This window comes from Passer domesticus, chromosome 5 (assembly GCF_036417665.1).
Source record: "Passer domesticus isolate bPasDom1 chromosome 5, bPasDom1.hap1, whole genome shotgun sequence".
NCBI lineage: Eukaryota > Metazoa > Chordata > Aves > Passeriformes > Passeridae > Passer > Passer domesticus.
In genome coordinates this window covers 66,856,060-66,876,561 of record NC_087478.1, presented here as the reverse complement: position 1 = coordinate 66,876,561, position 20,502 = coordinate 66,856,060, and positions in this window count along the sequence as shown.

The window sequence follows — 20,502 nt, the reverse complement described above, 5'->3', positions numbered from 1 at the left end:
AGATGCCAAAACATTAGAAAACCAGCCAGAACTGATCCAAACATTCAAAACACATAGCAACACATCATAAAAACAAATCAAAACAAACCAAAATATTCTGAAAACCAGCCAAAATAATTTAGACCTGCAAAACTGATCAAAACATTCTGAAAAGATGCCAAAACATTAGGAAACCAGCCAGAACTGATCAAAACATTGAAAACACATAGCAAAACATCATAAAAACAAATCAAAATCAACCAAAACATTCCAAAAACCAGCCAAAATATTCCAAAATCTGGCCAAAACATCATAAAAACAAATCAAAACCAACCAAACAATAAGAGGAACACGGCAACATATTGGCAAGCAAGAGACGGAGAGCGGGGCACCTTCTAGGAGGCGAAGAAGGAAGTTGCACAACACCTGCACTGTGTCTGCACCTTTCAAACTGCTAGAAGATAGTGGCTTGCCACTGGCCTGCCTCTTCAATTAGCATTGGAATGCAAGGTATTCTTGGACAACTTTGCTGTGCTTGCTGCTACTTCTGCCCCAGCCTACCATAGATAACCTTGCTCTTCCCTTTAGGCTCTGAGATACCAAGAACTTGTGAACTTCAAAGGGCGGGCCGGGCTACATCTACTCAGCCGGCACAGTTTCTCCTTGCTAGACCTAGTGGGAAAGCATTTTGCTGAGATGCAGAAGGCAAGAAATGCAGAATACGGAGATGCGGAGCTGTCCCAAGTGCCGCTGCCAGGCGTCTTCCCGCAGAAGGAGCGCCCCGGAGCGCACCGCAACCGCCACCACCATCTCTGCCCAAAGAGCCAAAATATTTTCAAACCCGCCAAAACTAATCAAAACATATTTTCAAACCCGCCAAAATAGAAAACCAGACAGAAGTGATCAAAACATTCGAAAAAACCTGCCAAAACATGATAAAGCCCAACAAAGCTAATCCAAACACACCAAAGATGGCGCTAAACAGAATCAAAACAAATCAAAACCTTCCAAAATCCCGCCAAAATATTTCAAAACTCGTCAAAACTAATCAAAACATTCCGAATACCCACCAAAACATTCCGAATACCCGCCAAAATATTCTGAAAACCCGCCAAAATGAATCCAAACATTCCAAAACCTGCCAACACAATAAAAACAACACAAGAGAATATTAAACATTCTAAAACCCTACCAAAATATTCTGAAATCCGGCCAAAACATCATAAAAACAAATCAAAACCAACCAAAATATTCCGAAAAACCGCCAAAATAATTTAGACCCGCAAAACTGATCCAAACATTCTGAAAAGATGCCAAAACATTAGAAAACCTGCAAGAACTGATCCAAACATTCAAAACACATAGCAACACATCATAAAAACAAATCAAAACAAACCAAAATATTCTGAAAAACAGCCAAAATAATTTAGACCTGCAAAACTGATCAAAACATTCTGAAAAGATGCCAAAACATTAGGAAACCAGCCAGAACTGATCAAAACATTGAAAACACATAGCAAAACATCATAAAAACAAATCAAAATCAACCAAAACATTCCAAAAACCAGCCAAAATATTCCAAAATCTGGCCAAAACATCATAAAAACAAATCAAAACCAACCAAACAATAAGAGGAACACGGCAACATATTGGCAAGCAAGAGACGGAGAGCGCGGCACCTTCTAGGAGGCGAAGAAGGAAGTTGCACAACACCTGCACTGTGTCTGCACCTTTCAAACTGCTAGAAGATAGTGGCTTGCCACTGGCCTGCCTCTTCAATTAGCATTGGAATGCAAGGTATTCTTGGACAACTTTGCTGTGCTTGCTGCTACTTCTGCCCCAGCCTACCATAGATAACCTTGCTCTTCCCTTTAGGCTCTGAGATGCCAAGAACTTGTCAACTTCAAAGGGCGGGCCGGGCTACATCTACTCAGCCGGCACAGTTTCTCCTTGCTAGACCTAGTGGGAAAGCATTTTGCTGAGATGCAGAAGGCAAGAAATGCAGAATACGGAGATGCGGAGCTGTCCCAAGTGCCGCTGCCAGGCGTCTTCCCGCAGAAGGAGCGCCCCGGAGCGCACCGCAACCGCCACCACCATCTCTGCCCAAAGAGCCAAAATATTTTCAAACCCGCCAAAACTAATCAAAACATATTTTCAAACCCGCCAAAATAGAAAACCAGACAGAAGTGATCAAAACATTCGAAAAAACCTGACAAAACATGATAAAGCCCAACAAAGCTAATCCAAACACACCAAAGATGGCGCTAAACAGAATCAAAACAAATCAAAACAAATCAAAACCTTCTAAAAACCCGCCAAAATATTTCAAATCCCGTCATAACTGACCAAAACATTCCAAATACCCACCAAAATATTTGAAAACCCACCAAAATGAATCCAAACATTCCAAAACCTGCCAAAACAATAAAAACAACACAAGAGAATATTAAACATTCTAAAACCCAAACAAAGCATTCCAAAAACTCACCAAAACATCATAAAAACAAATGAAAACCAACCAAAATATTCCGAAAACCAGCCAAATTCATTTTGACACGCAAAACTGATCAAAACATTCTGAAAAGATGCCAAAACATTAGAAAACCTGCAAGAACTGATCCAAACATTCAAAAAACTTGGCAAAACATCATAAAAACAAATCAAAACCAACCAAAATATTCTGAAAACCAGCCAAAATAATTTAGACCTGCAAAACTGATCAAAACATTCTGAAAAGATGCCAAAACATTAGGAAACCAGCCAGAACTGATCCAAACATTCAAAACACATAGCAAAACATCATAAAAACAAATCAAAATCAACCAAAACATTCCAAAAACCAGCCAAAATATTCCAAAATCTGGCCAAAACATCATAAAAACAAATCAAAACCAACCAAACAATAAGAGGAACACGGCAACATATTGGCAAGCAAGAGACGGAGAGCGCGGCACCTTCTAGGAGGCGAAGAAGGAAGTTGCACAACACCTGCACTGTGTCTGCACCTTTCAAACTGCTAGAAGATAGTGGCTTGCCACTGGCCTGCCTCTTCAATTAGCATTGGAATGCAAGGTATTCTTGGACAACTTTGCTGTGCTTGCTGCTACTTCTGCCCCAGCCTACCATAGATAACCTTGCTCTTCCCTTTAGGCTCTGAGATGCCAAGAACTTGTGAACTTCAAAGGGCGGGCCGGGCTACATCTACTCAGCCGGCACAGTTTCTCCTTGCTAGACCTAGTGGGAAAGCATTTTGCTGAGATGCAGAAGGCAAGAAATGCAGAATACGGAGATGCGGAGCTGTCCCAAGTGCCGCTGCCAGGCGTCTTTCCGCAGAAGGAGCGCCCCGGAGCGCACCGCAACCGCCACCACCATCTCTGCCCAAAGAGCCAAAATATTTTCAAACCCGCCAAAACTAATCAAAACATATTTTCAAACCCGCCAAAATAGAAAACCAGACAGAAGTGATCAAAACATTCGAAAAAACCTGACAAAACATGATAAAGCCCACCAAAGCTAATCCAAACACGCCAAAGACGGCGCTAAACAGAATCAAAACAAATCAAAACCTTCCAAAATCCCGCCAAAATATTTCAAAACTCGTCAAAACTAATCAAAACATTCCGCATACCCACCAAAACATTCCGAATACCCGCCAAAATATTTGAAAACCCGCCAAAACGAATCCAAACATTCCAAAACCTGGAAACACAATAAAAACAACACAAGACAATACTAAACATTCTAAAACCCAACCAAAATATTCTGAAATCCGGCCAAAACATCATAAAAACAAATCAAAACCAACCAAAATATTCCGAAAAACCGCCAAAATAATTTAGACCCGCAAAACTGATCCAAACATTCTGAAAAGATGCCAAAACATTAGAAAACCTGCAAGAACTGATCCAAACATTCAAAACACATAGGAAAACATCATAAAAACAAATCAAAACCAACCAAAATATTCTGAAAACCGGCCAAAATAATTTAGACCTGCAAAACTGATCAAAACATTCTGAAAAGATGCCGAAACATTAGAAAACCAGCCAGAACTGATCCAAACATTCAAAACACATAGCAAAACATCATAAAAACAAATCAAAATCAACCAAAACATTCCAAAAACCAGCCAAAATATTCCAAAATCTGGCCAAAACATCATAAAAACAAATCAAAACCAACCAAACAATAAGAGGAACACGGCAACATATTGGCAAGCAAGAGACGGAGAGCGCGGCACCTTCTAGGAGGCGAAGAAGGAAGTTGCACAACACCTGCACTGTGTCTGCACCTTTCAAACTGCTAGAAGATAGTGGCTTGCCACTGGCCTGCCTCTTCAATTAGCATTGGAATGCAAGGTATTCTTGGACAACTTTGCTGTGCTTGCTGCTACTTCTGCCCCAGCCTACCATAGATAACCTTGCTCTTCCCTTTAGGCTCTGAGATGCCAAGAACTTGTGAACTTCAAAGGGCGGGCCGGGCTACATCTACTCAGCCGGCACAGTTTCTCCTTGCTAGACCTAGTGGGAAAGCATTTTGCTGAGATGCAGAAGGCAAGAAATGCAGAATACGGAGATGCGGAGCTGTCCCAAGTGCCGCTGCCAGGCGTCTTCCCGCAGAAGGAGCGCCCCGGAGCGCACCGCAACCGCCACCACCATCTCTGCCCAAAGAGCCAAAATATTTTCAAACCCGCCAAAACTAATCAAAACATATTTTCAAACCCGCCAAAATAGAAAACCAGACAGAAGTGATCAAAACATTCGAAAAAACCTGCCAAAACATGATAAAGCCCAACAAAGCTAATCCAAACACACCAAAGATGGCGCTAAACAGAATCAAAACAAATCAAAACAAATCAAAACCTTCTAAAAACCCGCCAAAATATTTCAAATCCCGTCATAACTGACCAAAACATTCCAAATACCCACCAAAATATTTGAAAACCCACCAAAATGAATCCAAACATTCCAAAACCTGCCAAAACAATAAAAACAACACAAGAGAATATTAAACATTCTAAAACCCAAACAAAGCATTCCAAAAACTCACCAAAACATCATAAAAACAAATCAAAACCAACCAAAATATTCCGAAAACCAGCCAAATTCATTTTGACACGCAAAACTGATCAAAACATTCTGAAAAGATGCCAAAACATTAGAAAACCTGCAAGAACTGATCCAAACATTCAAAAAACTTGGCAAAACATCATAAAAACAAATCAAAACCAACCAAAATATTCTGAAAAACAGCCAAAATAATTTAGACCTGCAAAACTGATCAAAACATTCTGAAAAGATGCCGAAACATTAGAAAACCAGCCAGAACTGAACAAAACATTGAAAACACATAGCAAAACATCATAAAAACAAATCAAAATCAACCAAAACATTCCAAAAACCAGCCAAAATATTCCAAAATCTGGCCAAAACATCATAAAAACAAATCAAAACCAACCAAACAATAAGAGGAACACGGCAACATATTGGCAAGCAAGAGACGGAGAGCGCGGCACCTTCTCGGAGGCGAAGAAGGAAGTTGCACAACACCTGCACTGTGTCTGCACCTTTCAAACTGCTAGAAGATAGTGGCTTGCCGCTGGCCTGCCTCTTCAATTAGCATTAGCATTGGAATGCAAGGTATTCTTGGACAACTTTGCTGTGCTTGCTGCTACTTCTGCCCCAGCCTACCATAGATAACCTTGCTCTTCCCTTTAGGCTCTGAGATGCCAAGAACTTGTGAACTTCAAAGGGCGGGCCGGGCTACATCTACTCAGCCGGCACAGTTTCTCCTTGCTAGACCTAGTGGGAAAGCATTTTGCTGAGATGCAGAAGGCAAGAAATGCAGAATACGGAGATGCGGAGCTGTCCCAAGTGCCGCTGCCAGGCGTCTTCCCGCAGAAGGAGCGCCCCGGAGCGCACCGCAACCGCCACCACCATCTCTGCCCAAAGAGCCAAAATATTTTCAAACCCGCCAAAACTAATCAAAACATATTTTCAAACCCGCCAAAATAGAAAACCAGACAGAAGTGATCAAAACATTCGAAAAAACCTGCCAAAACATGATAAAGCCCAACAAAGCTAATCCAAACACACCAAAGATGGCGCTAAACAGAATCAAAACAAATCAAAACAAATCAAAACCTTCTAAAAACCCGCCAAAATATTTCAAATCCCGTCATAACTGACCAAAACATTCCAAATACCCACCAAAATATTTGAAAACCCACCAAAATGAATCCAAACATTCCAAAACCTGCCAAAACAATAAAAACAACACAAGAGAATATTAAACATTCTAAAACCCAAACAAAGCATTCCAAAAACTCACCAAAACATCATAAAAACAAATCAAAACCAACCAAAATATTCCGAAAACCAGCCAAATTCATTTTGACACGCAAAACTGATCAAAACATTCTGAAAAGATGCCAAAACATTAGAAAACCTGCAAGAACTGATCCAAACATTCAAAAAACTTGGCAAAACATCATAAAAACAAATCAAAACCAACCAAAATATTCTGAAAAACAGCCAAAATAATTTAGACCTGCAAAACTGATCAAAACATTCTGAAAAGATGCCGAAACATTAGAAAACCAGCCAGAACTGATCAAAACATTGAAAACACATAGCAAAACATCATAAAAACAAATCAAAATCAACCAAAACATTCCAAAAACCAGCCAAAATATTCCAAAATCTGGCCAAAACATCATAAAAACAAATCAAAACCAACCAAACAATAAGAGGAACACGGCAACATATTGGCAAGCAAGAGACGGAGAGCGCGGCACCTTCTAGGAGGCGAAGAAGGAAGTTGCACAACACCTGCACTGTGTCTGCACCTTTCAAACTGCTAGAAGATAGTGGCTTGCCACTGGCCTGCCTCTTCAATTAGCATTGGAATGCAAGGTATTCTTGGACAACTTTGCTGTGCTTGCTGCTACTTCTGCCCCAGCCTACCATAGATAACCTTGCTCTTCCCTTTAGGCTCTGAGATGCCAAGAACTTGTGAACTTCAAAGGGCGGGCCGGGCTACATCTACTCAGCCGGCACAGTTTCTCCTTGCTAGACCTAGTGGGAAAGCATTTTGCTGAGATGCAGAAGGCAAGAAATGCAGAATACGGAGATGCGGAGCTGTCCCAAGTGCCGCTGCCAGGCGTCTTCCCGCAGAAGGAGCGCCCCGGAGCGCACCGCAACCGCCACCACCATCTCTGCCCAAAGAGCCAAAATATTTTCAAACCCGCCAAAACTAATCAAAACATATTTTCAAACCCGCCAAAATAGAAAACCAGACAGAAGTGATCAAAACATTCGAAAAAACCTGACAAAACATGATAAAGCCCAACAAAGCTAATCCAAACACACCAAAGATGGCGCTAAACAGAATCAAAACAAATCAAAACAAATCAAAACCTTCTAAAAACCCGCCAAAATATTTCAAATCCCGTCATAACTGACCAAAACATTCCAAATACCCACCAAAATATTTGAAAACCCACCAAAATGAATCCAAACATTCCAAAACCTGCCAAAACAATAAAAACAACACAAGAGAATATTAAACATTCTAAAACCCAACCAAAGCATTCCAAAAACTCACCAAAACATCATAAAAACAAATCAAAACCAACCAAAATATTCCGAAAACCAGCCAAATTCATTTTGACACGCAAAACTGATCCAAACATTCTGAAAAGATGCCAAAACATTAGAAAACCTGCAAGAACTGATCCAAACATTCAAAAAACTTGGCAAAACATCATAAAAACAAATCAAAACCAACCAAAATATTCTGAAAACCAGCCAAAATAATTTAGACCTGCAAAACTGATCAAAACATTCTGAAAAGATGCCAAAACATTAGGAAACCAGCCAGAACTGATCAAAACATTGAAAACACATAGCAAAACATCATAAAAACAAATCAAAATCAACCAAAACATTCCAAAAACCAGCCAAAATATTCCAAAATCTGGCCAAAACATCATAAAAACAAATCAAAACCAACCAAACAATAAGAGGAACACGGCAACATATTGGCAAGCAAGAGACGGAGAGCGCGGCACCTTCTAGGAGGCGAAGAAGGAAGTTGCACAACACCTGCACTGTGTCTGCACCTTTCAAACTGCTAGAAGATAGTGGCTTGCCACTGGCCTGCCTCTTCAATTAGCATTGGAATGCAAGGTATTCTTGGACAACTTTGCTGTGCTTGCTGCTACTTCTGCCCCAGCCTACCATAGATAACCTTGCTCTTCCCTTTAGGCTCTGAGATGCCAAGAACTTGTGAACTTCAAAGGGCGGGCCGGGCTACATCTACTCAGCCGGCACAGTTTCTCCTTGCTAGACCTAGTGGGAAAGCATTTTGCTGAGATGCAGAAGGCAAGAAATGCAGAATACGGAGATGCGGAGCTGTCCCAAGTGCCGCTGCCAGGCGTCTTTCCGCAGAAGGAGCGCCCCGGAGCGCACCGCAACCGCCACCACCATCTCTGCCCAAAGAGCCAAAATATTTTCAAACCCGCCAAAACTAATCAAAACATATTTTCAAACCCGCCAAAATAGAAAACCAGACAGAAGTGATCAAAACATTCGAAAAAACCTGACAAAACATGATAAAGCCCACCAAAGCTAATCCAAACACACCAAAGATGGCGCTAAACAGAATCAAAACAAATCAAAACAAATCAAAACCTTCTAAAAACCCGCCAAAATATTTCAAATCCCGTCATAACTGACCAAAACATTCCAAATACCCACCAAAATATTTGAAAACCCACCAAAATGAATCCAAACATTCCAAAACCTGCCAAAACAATAAAAACAACACAAGAGAATATTAAATATTCTAAAACCCAACCGAAACATTCCGAAAACTCACCAAAACATCATAAAAACAAATGAAAACCAACCAAAATATTCCGAAAACCAGCCAAATTCATTTCAACCCGCAAAACTGATCAAAACATTCTGAAAAGATGCCAAAACATTAGAAAACCAGCCAGAACTGATCCAAACATTCAAAAAACTTGGCAAAACATCATAAAAACAAATCAAAACCAACCAAAACATTCCAAAAATCAGCCAAAATATTCCAAAATCTGGCCAAAACATCATAAAAACAAATCAAAACCAACCAAACAATAAGAGGAACACGGCAACATATTGGCAAGCAAGAGACGGAGAGCGCGGCACCTTCTCGGAGGCGAAGAAGGAAGTTGCACAACACCTGCACTGTGTCTGCACCTTTCAAACTGCTAGAAGATAGTGGCTTGCCGCTGGCCTGCCTCTTCAATTAGCATTGGAATGCAAGGTATTCTTGGACAACTTTGCTGTGCTTGCTGCTACTTCTGCCCCAGCCTACCATAGATAACCTTGCTCTTCCCTTTAGGCTCTGAGATGCCAAGAACTTGTGAACTTCAAAGGGCGGGCCGGGCTACATCTACTCAGCCGGCACAGTTTCTCCTCGCTAGACCTAGTGGGAAAGCATTTTGCTGAGATGCAGAAGGCAAGAAATGCAGAATACGGAGATGCGGAGCTGTCCCAAGTGCCGCTGCCAGGCGTCTTTCCGCAGAAGGAGCGCCCCGGAGCGCACCGCAACCGCCACCGTCATCTCTGCCCAAAGAGCCAAAATATTTTAAAACCCGCCAAAACTAATCAAAACATATTTTCAAACCCGCCAAAATAGAAAACCAGACAGAAGTGATCAAAACATTCGAAAAAACCTGCCAAAACATGATAAAGCCCACCAAAGCTAATCCAAACACACCAAAGACGGCGCTAAACAGAATCAAAACAAATCAAAACCTTCGAAAATCCCGCCAAAATATTTCAAAACTCGTCAAAACTAATCAAAACATTCCGCATACCCACCAAAACATTCCGAATACCCGCCAAAATATTTGAAAACCCGCCAAAACGAATCCAAACATTCCAAAACCTGGAAACACAATAAAAACAACACAAGAGAATACTAAACATTCTAAAACCCAACCAAAATATTCTGAAATCCGGCCAAAACATCATAAAAACAAATCAAAACCAACCAAAATATTCCGAAAAACCGCCAAAATAATTTAGACCCACAAAACTGATCCAAACATTCTGAAAAGATGCCAAAACATTAGAAAACCTGCAAGAACTGATCCAAACATTCAAAACACATAGGAAAACATCATAAAAACAAATCAAAACCAACCAAAATATTCTGAAAACCAGCCAAAATAATTTAGACCTGCAAAACTGATCAAAACATTCTGAAAAGATGCCGAAACATTAGAAAACCAGCCAGAACTGATCAAAACATTGAAAACACATAGCAAAACATCATAAAAACAAATCAAAATCAACCAAAACATTCCAAAAACCAGCCAAAATATTCCAAAATCTGGCCAAAACATCATAAAAACAAATCAAAACCAACCAAACAATAAGAGGAACACGGCAACATATTGGCAAGCAAGAGACGGAGAGCGCGGCACCTTCTAGGAGGCGAAGAAGGAAGTTGCACAACACCTGCACTGTGTCTGCACCTTTCAAACTGCTAGAAGATAGTGGCTTGCCACTGGCCTGCCTCTTCAATTAGCATTGGAATGCAAGGTATTCTTGGACAACTTTGCTGTGCTTGCTGCTACTTCTGCCCCAGCCTACCATAGATAACCTTGCTCTTCCCTTTAGGCTCTGAGATGCCAAGAACTTGTGAACTTCAAAGGGCGGGCCGGGCTACATCTACTCAGCCGGCACAGTTTCTCCTTGCTAGACCTAGTGGGAAAGCATTTTGCTGAGATGCAGAAGGCAAGAAATGCAGAATACGGAGATGCGGAGCTGTCCCAAGTGCCGCTGCCAGGCGTCTTCCCGCAGAAGGAGCGCCCCGGAGCGCACCGCAACCGCCACCACCATCTCTGCCCAAAGAGCCAAAATATTTTCAAACCCGCCAAAACTAATCAAAACATATTTTCAAACCCGCCAAAATAGAAAACCAGACAGAAGTGATCAAAACATTCGAAAAAACCTGCCAAAACATGATAAAGCCCAACAAAGCTAATCCAAACACACCAAAGATGGCGCTAAACAGAATCAAAACAAATCAAAACAAATCAAAACCTTCTAAAAACCCGCCAAAATATTTCAAATCCCGTCATAACTGACCAAAACATTCCAAATACCCACCAAAATATTTGAAAACCCACCAAAATGAATCCAAACATTCCAAAACCTGCCAAAACAATAAAAACAACACAAGAGAATATTAAATATTCTAAAACCCAACCGAAACATTCCGAAAACTCACCAAAACATCATAAAAACAAATGAAAACCAACCAAAATATTCCGAAAACCAGCCAAATTCATTTCAACCCGCAAAACTGATCAAAACATTCTGAAAAGATGCCAAAACATTAGGAAACCAGCCAGAACTGATCCAAACATTCAAAAAACTTGGCAAAACATCATAAAAACAAATCAAAATCAACCAAAACATTCCAAAAACCAGCCAAAATATTCCAAAATCTGGCCAAAACATCATAAAAACAAATCAAAACCAACCAAACAATAAGAGGAACACGGCAACATATTGGCAAGCAAGAGACGGAGAGCGCGGCACCTTCTCGGAGGCGAAGAAGGAAGTTGCACAACACCTGCACTGTGTCTGCACCTTTCAAACTGCTAGAAGATAGTGGCTTGCCGCTGGCCTGCCTCTTCAATTAGCATTAGCATTGGAATGCAAGGTATTCTTGGACAACTTTGCTGTGCTTGCTGCTACTTCTGCCCCAGCCTACCATAGATAACCTTGCTCTTCCCTTTAGGCTCTGAGATGCCAAGAACTTGTGAACTTCAAAGGGCGGGCCGGGCTACATCTACTCAGCCGGCACAGTTTCTCCTCGCTAGACCTAGTGGGAAAGCATTTTGCTGAGATGCAGAAGGCAAGAAATGCAGAATACGGAGATGCGGAGCTGTCCCAAGTGCCGCTGCCAGGCGTCTTTCCGCAGAAGGAGCGCCCCGGAGCGCACCGCAACCGCCACCGTCATCTCTGCCCAAAGAGCCAAAATATTTTAAAACCCGCCAAAACTAATCAAAACATATTTTCAAACCCGCCAAAATAGAAAACCAGACAGAAGTGATCAAAACATTCGAAAAAACCTGCCAAAACATGATAAAGCCCAACAAAGCTAATCCAAACACACCAAAGACGGCGCTAAACAGAATCAAAACAAATCAAAACCTTCCAAAATCCCGCCAAAATATTTCAAAACTCGTCAAAACTAATCAAAACATTCCGAATACCCACCAAAACATTCCGAATAACCGCCAAAATATTCTGAAAACCCGCCAAAATGAATCCAAACATTCCAAAACCTGCCAACACAATAAAAACAACACAAGAGAATATTAAACATTCTAAAACCCTACCAAAATATTCTGAAATCCGGCCAAAACATCATAAAAACAAATCAAAACCAACCAAAATATTCCGAAAAACCGCCAAAATAATTTAGACCCGCAAAACTGATCCAAACATTCTGAAAAGATGCCAAAACATTAGAAAACCTGCAAGAACTGATCCAAACATTCAAAACACATAGCAACACATCATAAAAACAAATCAAAACAAACCAAAATATTCTGAAAACCAGCCAAAATAATTTAGACCTGCAAAACTGATCAAAACATTCTGAAAAGATGCCAAAACATTAGAAAACCAGCCAGAACTGATCAAAACATTGAAAACACATAGCAAAACATCATAAAAACAAATCAAAATCAACCAAAACATTCCAAAAACCAGCCAAAATATTCCAAAATCTGGCCAAAACATCATAAAAACAAATCAAAACCAACCAAACAATAAGAGGAACACGGCAACATATTGGCAAGCAAGAGACGGAGAGCGCGGCACCTTCTAGGAGGCGAAGAAGGAAGTTGCACAACACCTGCACTGTGTCTGCACCTTTCAAACTGCTAGAAGATAGTGGCTTGCCACTGGCCTGCCTCTTCAATTAGCATTGGAATGCAAGGTATTCTTGGACAACTTTGCTGTGCTTGCTGCTACTTCTGCCCCAGCCTACCATAGATAACCTTGCTCTTCCCTTTAGGCTCTGAGATGCCAAGAACTTGTGAACTTCAAAGGGCGGGCCGGGCTACATCTACTCAGCCGGCACAGTTTCTCCTTGCTAGACCTAGTGGGAAAGCATTTTGCTGAGATGCAGAAGGCAAGAAATGCAGAATACGGAGATGCGGAGCTGTCCCAAGTGCCGCTGCCAGGCGTCTTCCCGCAGAAGGAGCGCCCCGGAGCGCACCGCAACCGCCACCACCATCTCTGCCCAAAGAGCCAAAATATTTTCAAACCCGCCAAAACTAATCAAAACATATTTTCAAACCCGCCAAAATAGAAAACCAGACAGAAGTGATCAAAACATTCGAAAAAACCTGCCAAAACATGATAAAGCCCAACAAAGCTAATCCAAACACACCAAAGATGGCGCTAAACAGAATCAAAACAAATCAAAACAAATCAAAACCTTCTAAAAACCCGCCAAAATATTTCAAATCCCGTCATAACTGACCAAAACATTCCAAATACCCACCAAAATATTTGAAAACCCACCAAAATGAATCCAAACATTCCAAAACCTGCCAAAACAATAAAAACAACACAAGAGAATATTAAATATTCTAAAACCCAACCGAAACATTCCGAAAACTCACCAAAACATCATAAAAACAAATGAAAACCAACCAAAATATTCCGAAAACCAGCCAAATTCATTTCAACCCGCAAAACTGATCAAAACATTCTGAAAAGATGCCAAAACATTAGAAAACCAGCCAGAACTGATCCAAACATTCAAAAAACTTGGCAAAACATCATAAAAACAAATCAAAACCAACCAAAACATTCCAAAAATCAGCCAAAATATTCCAAAATCTGGCCAAAACATCATAAAAACAAATCAAAACCAACCAAACAATAAGAGGAACACGGCAACATATTGGCAAGCAAGAGACGGAGAGCGCGGCACCTTCTCGGAGGCGAAGAAGGAAGTTGCACAACACCTGCACTGTGTCTGCACCTTTCAAACTGCTAGAAGATAGTGGCTTGCCGCTGGCCTGCCTCTTCAATTAGCATTAGCATTGGAATGCAAGGTATTCTTGGACAACTTTGCTGTGCTTGCTGCTACTTCTGCCCCAGCCTACCATAGATAACCTTGCTCTTCCCTTTAGGCTCTGAGATGCCAAGAACTTGTGAACTTCAAAGGGCGGGCCGGGCTACATCTACTCAGCCGCCACAGTTTCTCCTCGCTAGACCTAGTGGGAAAGCATTTTGCTGAGATGCAGAAGGCAAGAAATGCAGAATACGGAGATGCGGAGCTGTCCCAAGTGCCGCTGCCAGGCGTCTTTCCGCAGAAGGAGCGCCCCGGAGCGCACCGCAACCGCCACCGTCATCTCTGCCCAAAGAGCCAAAATATTTTCAAACCCGCCAAAACTAATCAAAACATATTTTCAAACCCGCCAAAATAGAAAACCAGACAGAAGTGATCAAAACATTCGAAAAAACCTGCCAAAACATGATAAAGCCCAACAAAGCTAATCCAAACACACCAAAGACGGCGCTAAACAGAATCAAAACAAATCAAAACCTTCCAAAATCCCGCCAAAATATTTCAAAACTCGTCAAAACTAATCAAAACATTCCGAATACCCACCAAAACATTCCGAATACCCGCCAAAATATTCTGAAAACCCACCAAAATGAATCCAAACATTCCAAAACCTGCCAACACAATAAAAACAACACAAGAGAATATTAAACATTCTAAAACCCTACCAAAATATTCTGAAATCCGGCCAAAACATCATAAAAACAAATCAAAACCAACCAAAATATTCCGAAAAACCGCCAAAATAATTTAGACCCGCAAAACTGATCCAAACATTCTGAAAAGATGCCAAAACATTAGAAAACCTGCAAGAACTGATCCAAACATTCAAAACACATAGCAACACATCATAAAAACAAATCAAAACAAACCAAAATATTCTGAAAACCAGCCAAAATAATTTAGACCTGCAAAACTGATCAAAACATTCTGAAAAGATGCCAAAACATTAGAAAACCAGCCAGAACTGATCAAAACATTGAAAACACATAGCAAAACATCATAAAAACAAATCAAAATCAACCAAAACATTCCAAAAACCAGCCAAAATATTCCAAAATCTGGCCAAAACATCATAAAAACAAATCAAAACCAACCAAACAATAAGAGGAACACGGCAACATATTGGCAAGCAAGAGACGGAGAGCGCGGCACCTTCTAGGAGGCGAAGAAGGAAGTTGCACAACACCTGCACTGTGTCTGCACCTTTCAAACTGCTAGAAGATAGTGGCTTGCCACTGGCCTGCCTCTTCAATTAGCATTGGAATGCAAGGTATTCTTGGACAACTTTGCTGTGCTTGCTGCTACTTCTGCCCCAGCCTACCATAGATAACCTTGCTCTTCCCTTTAGGCTCTGAGATGCCAAGAACTTGTGAACTTCAAAGGGCGGGCCGGGCTACATCTACTCAGCCGGCACAGTTTCTCCTTGCTAGACCTAGTGGGAAAGCATTTTGCTGAGATGCAGAAGGCAAGAAATGCAGAATACGGAGATGCGGAGCTGTCCCAAGTGCCGCTGCCAGGCGTCTTCCCGCAGAAGGAGCGCCCCGGAGCGCACCGCAACCGCCACCACCATCTCTGCCCAAAGAGCCAAAATATTTTCAAACCCGCCAAAACTAATCAAAACATATTTTCAAACCCGCCAAAATAGAAAACCAGACAGAAGTGATCAAAACATTCGAAAAAACCTGCCAAAACATGATAAAGCCCAACAAAGCTAATCCAAACACACCAAAGATGGCGCTAAACAGAATCAAAACAAATCAAAACAAATCAAAACCTTCTAAAAACCCGCCAAAATATTTCAAATCCCGTCATAACTGACCAAAACATTCCAAATACCCACCAAAATATTTGAAAACCCACCAAAATGAATCCAAACATTCCAAAACCTGCCAAAACAATAAAAACAACACAAGAGAATATTAAATATTCTAAAACCCAACCGAAACATTCCGAAAACTCACCAAAACATCATAAAAACAAATCAAAACCAACCAAAATATTCCGAAAACCAGCCAAATTCATTTTGACACGCAAAACTGATCAAAACATTCTGAAAAGATGCCAAAACATTAGAAAACCTGCAAGAACTGATCCAAACATTCAAAAAACTTGGCAAAACATCATAAAAACAAATCAAAACCAACCAAAATATTCTGAAAACCAGCCAAAATAATTTAGACCTGCAAAACTGATCAAAACATTCTGAAAAGATGCCAAAACATTAGGAAACCAGCCAGAACTGATCAAAACATTGAAAACACATAGCAAAACATCATAAAAACAAATCAAAATCAACCAAAACATTCCAAAAACCAGCCAAAATATTCCAAAATCTGGCCAAAACATCATAAAAACAAATCAAAACCAACCAAACAATAAGAGGAACACGGCAACATATTGGCAAGCAAGAGACGGAGAGCGCGGCACCTTCTAGGAGGCGAAGAAGGAAGTTGCACAACACCTGCACTGTGTCTGCACCTTTCAAACTGCTAGAAGATAGTGGCTTGCCACTGGCCTGCCTCTTCAATTAGCATTGGAATGCAAGGTATTCTTGGACAACTTTGCTGTGCTTGCTGCTACTTCTGCCCCAGCCTACCATAGATAACCTTGCTCTTCCCTTTAGGCTCTGAGATGCCAAGAACTTGTGAACTTCAAAGGGCGGGCCGGGCTACATCTACTCAGCCGGCACAGTTTCTCCTTGCTAGACCTAGTGGGAAAGCATTTTGCTGAGATGCAGAAGGCAAGAAATGCAGAATACGGAGATGCGGAGCTGTCCCAAGTGCCGCTGCCAGGCGTCTTTCCGCAGAAGGAGCGCCCCGGAGCGCACCGCAACCGCCACCACCATCTCTGCCCAAAGAGCCAAAATATTTTCAAACCCGCCAAAACTAATCAAAACATATTTTCAAACCCGCCAAAATAGAAAACCAGACAGAAGTGATCAAAACATTCGAAAAAACCTGACAAAACATGATAAAGCCCAACAACGCTAATCCAAACACACCAAAGATGGCGCTAAACAGAATCAAAACAAATCAAAACAAATCAAAACCTTCTAAAAACCCGCCAAAATATTTCAAATCCCGTCATAACTGACCAAAACATTCCAAATACCCACCAAAATATTTGAAAACCCACCAAAATGAATCCAAACATTCCAAAACCTGCCAAAACAATAAAAACAACACAAGAGAATATTAAATATTCTAAAACCCAACCGAAACATTCCGAAAACTCACCAAAACATCATAAAAACAAATGAAAACCAACCAAAATATTCCGAAAACCAGCCAAATTCATTTCAACCCGCAAAACTGATCAAAACATTCTGAAAAGATGCCAAAACATTAGAAAACCAGCCAGAACTGATCCAAACATTCAAAAAACTTGGCAAAACATCATAAAAACAAATCAAAACCAACCAAAACATTCCAAAAATCAGCCAAAATATTCCAAAATCTGGCCAAAACATCATAAAAACAAATCAAAACCAACCAAACAATAAGAGGAACACGGCAACATATTGGCAAGCAAGAGACGGAGAGCGCGGCACCTTCTAGGAGGCGAAGAAGGAAGTTGCACAACACCTGCACTGTGTCTGCACCTTTCAAACTGCTAGAAGATAGTGGCTTGCCACTGGCCTGCCTCTTCAATTAGCATTGGAATGCAAGGTATTCTTGGACAACTTTGCTGTGCTTGCTGCTACTTCTGCCCCAGCCTACCATAGATAACCTTGCTCTTCCCTTTAGGCTCTGAGATGCCAAGAACTTGTGAACTTCAAAGGGCGGGCCGGGCTACATCTACTCAGCCGGCACAGTTTCTCCTTGCTAGACCTAGTGGGAAAGCATTTTGCTGAGATGCAGAAGGCAAGAAATGCAGAATACGGAGATGCGGAGCTGTCCCAAGTGCCGCTGCCAGGCGTCTTCCCGCAGAAGGAGCGCCCCGGAGCGCACCGCAACCGCCACCACCATCTCTGCCCAAAGAGCCAAAATATTTTCAAACCCGCCAAAACTAATCAAAACATATTTTCAAACCCGCCAAAATAGAAAACCAGACAGAAGTGATCAAAACATTCGAAAAAACCTGACAAAACATGATAAAGCCCAACAAAGCTAATCCAAACACACCAAAGATGGCGCTAAACAGAATCAAAAAAAAATCAAAACAAATCAAAACGTTCTAAAAACCCGCCAAAATATTTCAAATCCCGTCATAACTGACCAAAACATTCCAAATACCCACCAAAATATTTGAAAACCCACCAAAATGAATCCAAACATTCCAAAACCTGCCAAAACAATAAAAACAACACAAGAGAATATTAAATATTCTAAAACCCAACTGAAACATTCCGAAAACTCACCAAAACATCATAAAAACAAATGAAAACCAACCAAAATATTCCGAAAACCAGCCAAATTCATTTCAACCCGCAAAACTGATCAAAACATTCTGAAAAGATGCCAAAACATTAGAAAACCAGCCAGAACTGATCCAAACATTCAAAAAACTTGGCAAAACATCATAAAAACAAATCAAAATCAACCAAAACATTCCAAAAACCAGCCAAAATATTCCAAAATCTGGCCAAAACATCATAAAAACAAATCAAAACCAACCAAACAATAAGAGGAACACGGCAACATATTGGCAAGCAAGAGACGGAGAGCGCGGCACCTTCTCGGAGGCGAAGAAGGAAGTTGCACAACACCTGCACTGTGTCTGCACCTTTCAAACTGCTAGAAGATAGTGGCTTGCCGCTGGCCTGCCTCTTCAATTAGCATTAGCATTGGAATGCAAGGTATTCTTGGACAACTTTGCTGTGCTTGCTGCTACTTCTGCCCCAGCCTACCATAGATAACCTTGCTCTTCCCTTTAGGCTCTGAGATGCCAAGAACTTGTCAACTTCAAAGGGCGGGCCGGGCTACATCTACTCAGCCGGCACAGTTTCTCCTTGCTAGACCTAGTGGGAAAGCATTTTGCTGAGATGCAGAAGGCAAGAAATGCAGAATACGGAGATGCGGAGCTGTCCCAAGTGCCGCTGCCAGGCGTCTTCCCGCAGAAGGAGCGCCCCGGAGCGCACCGCAACCGCCACCACCATCTCTGCCCAAAGAGCCAAAATATTTTCAAACCCGCCAAAACTAATCAAAACATATTTTCAAACCCGCCAAAATAGAAAACCAGACAGAAGTGATCAAAACATTCGAAAAAACCTGACAAAACATGATAAAGCCCAACAAAGCTAATCCAAACACACCAAAGATGGCGCTAAACAGAATCAAAAAAAAATCAAAACAAATCAAAACCTTCTAAAAACCCGCCAAAATATTTCAAATCCCGTCATAACTGACCAAAACATTCCAAATACCCACCAAAATATTTGAAAACCCACCAAAATGAATCCAAACATTCCAAAACCTGCCAAAACAATAAAAACAACACAAGAGAATATTAAATATTCTAAAACCCAACTGAAACATTCCGAAAACTCACCAAAACATCATAAAAACAAATGAAAACCAACCAAAATATTCCGAAAACCAGCCAAATTCATTTCAACCCGCAAAACTGATCAAAACATTCTGAAAAGATGCCAAAACATTAGAAAACCAGCCAGAACTGATCCAAACATTCAAAAAACTTGGCAAAACATCATAAAAACAAATCAAAACCAACCAAAACATTCCAAAAATCAGCCAAAATATTCCAAAATCTGGCCAAAACATCATAAAAACAAATCAAAACCAACCAAACAATAAGAGGAACACGGCAACATATTGGCAAGCAAGAGACGGAGAGCGCGGCACCTTCTCGGAGGCGAAGAAGGAAGTTGCACAACACCTGCACTGTGTCTGCACCTTTCAAACTGCTAGAAGATAGTGGCTTGCCGCTGGCCTGCCTCTTCAATTAGCATTAGCATTGGAATGCAAGGTATTCTTGGACAACTTTGCTGTGCTTGCTGCTACTTCTGCCCCAGCCTACCATAGATAACCTTGCTCTTCCCTTTAGGCTCTGAGATGCCAAGAACTTGTGAACTTCAAAGGGCGGGCCGGGCTACATCTACTCAGCCGGCACAGTTTCTCCTCGCTAGACCTAGTGGGAAAGCATTTTGCTGAGATGCAGAAGGCAAGAAATGCAGAATACGGAGATGCGGAGCTGTCCCAAGTGCCGCTGCCAGGCGTCTTTCCGCAGAAGGAGCGCCCCGGAGCGCACCGCAACCGCCACCGTCATCTCTGCCCAAAGAGCCAAAATATTTTAAAACCCGCCAAAACTAATCAAAACATATTTTCAAACCCGCCAAAATAGAAAACCAGACAGAAGTGATCAAAACATTCGAAAAAACCTGCCAAAACATGATAAAGCCCA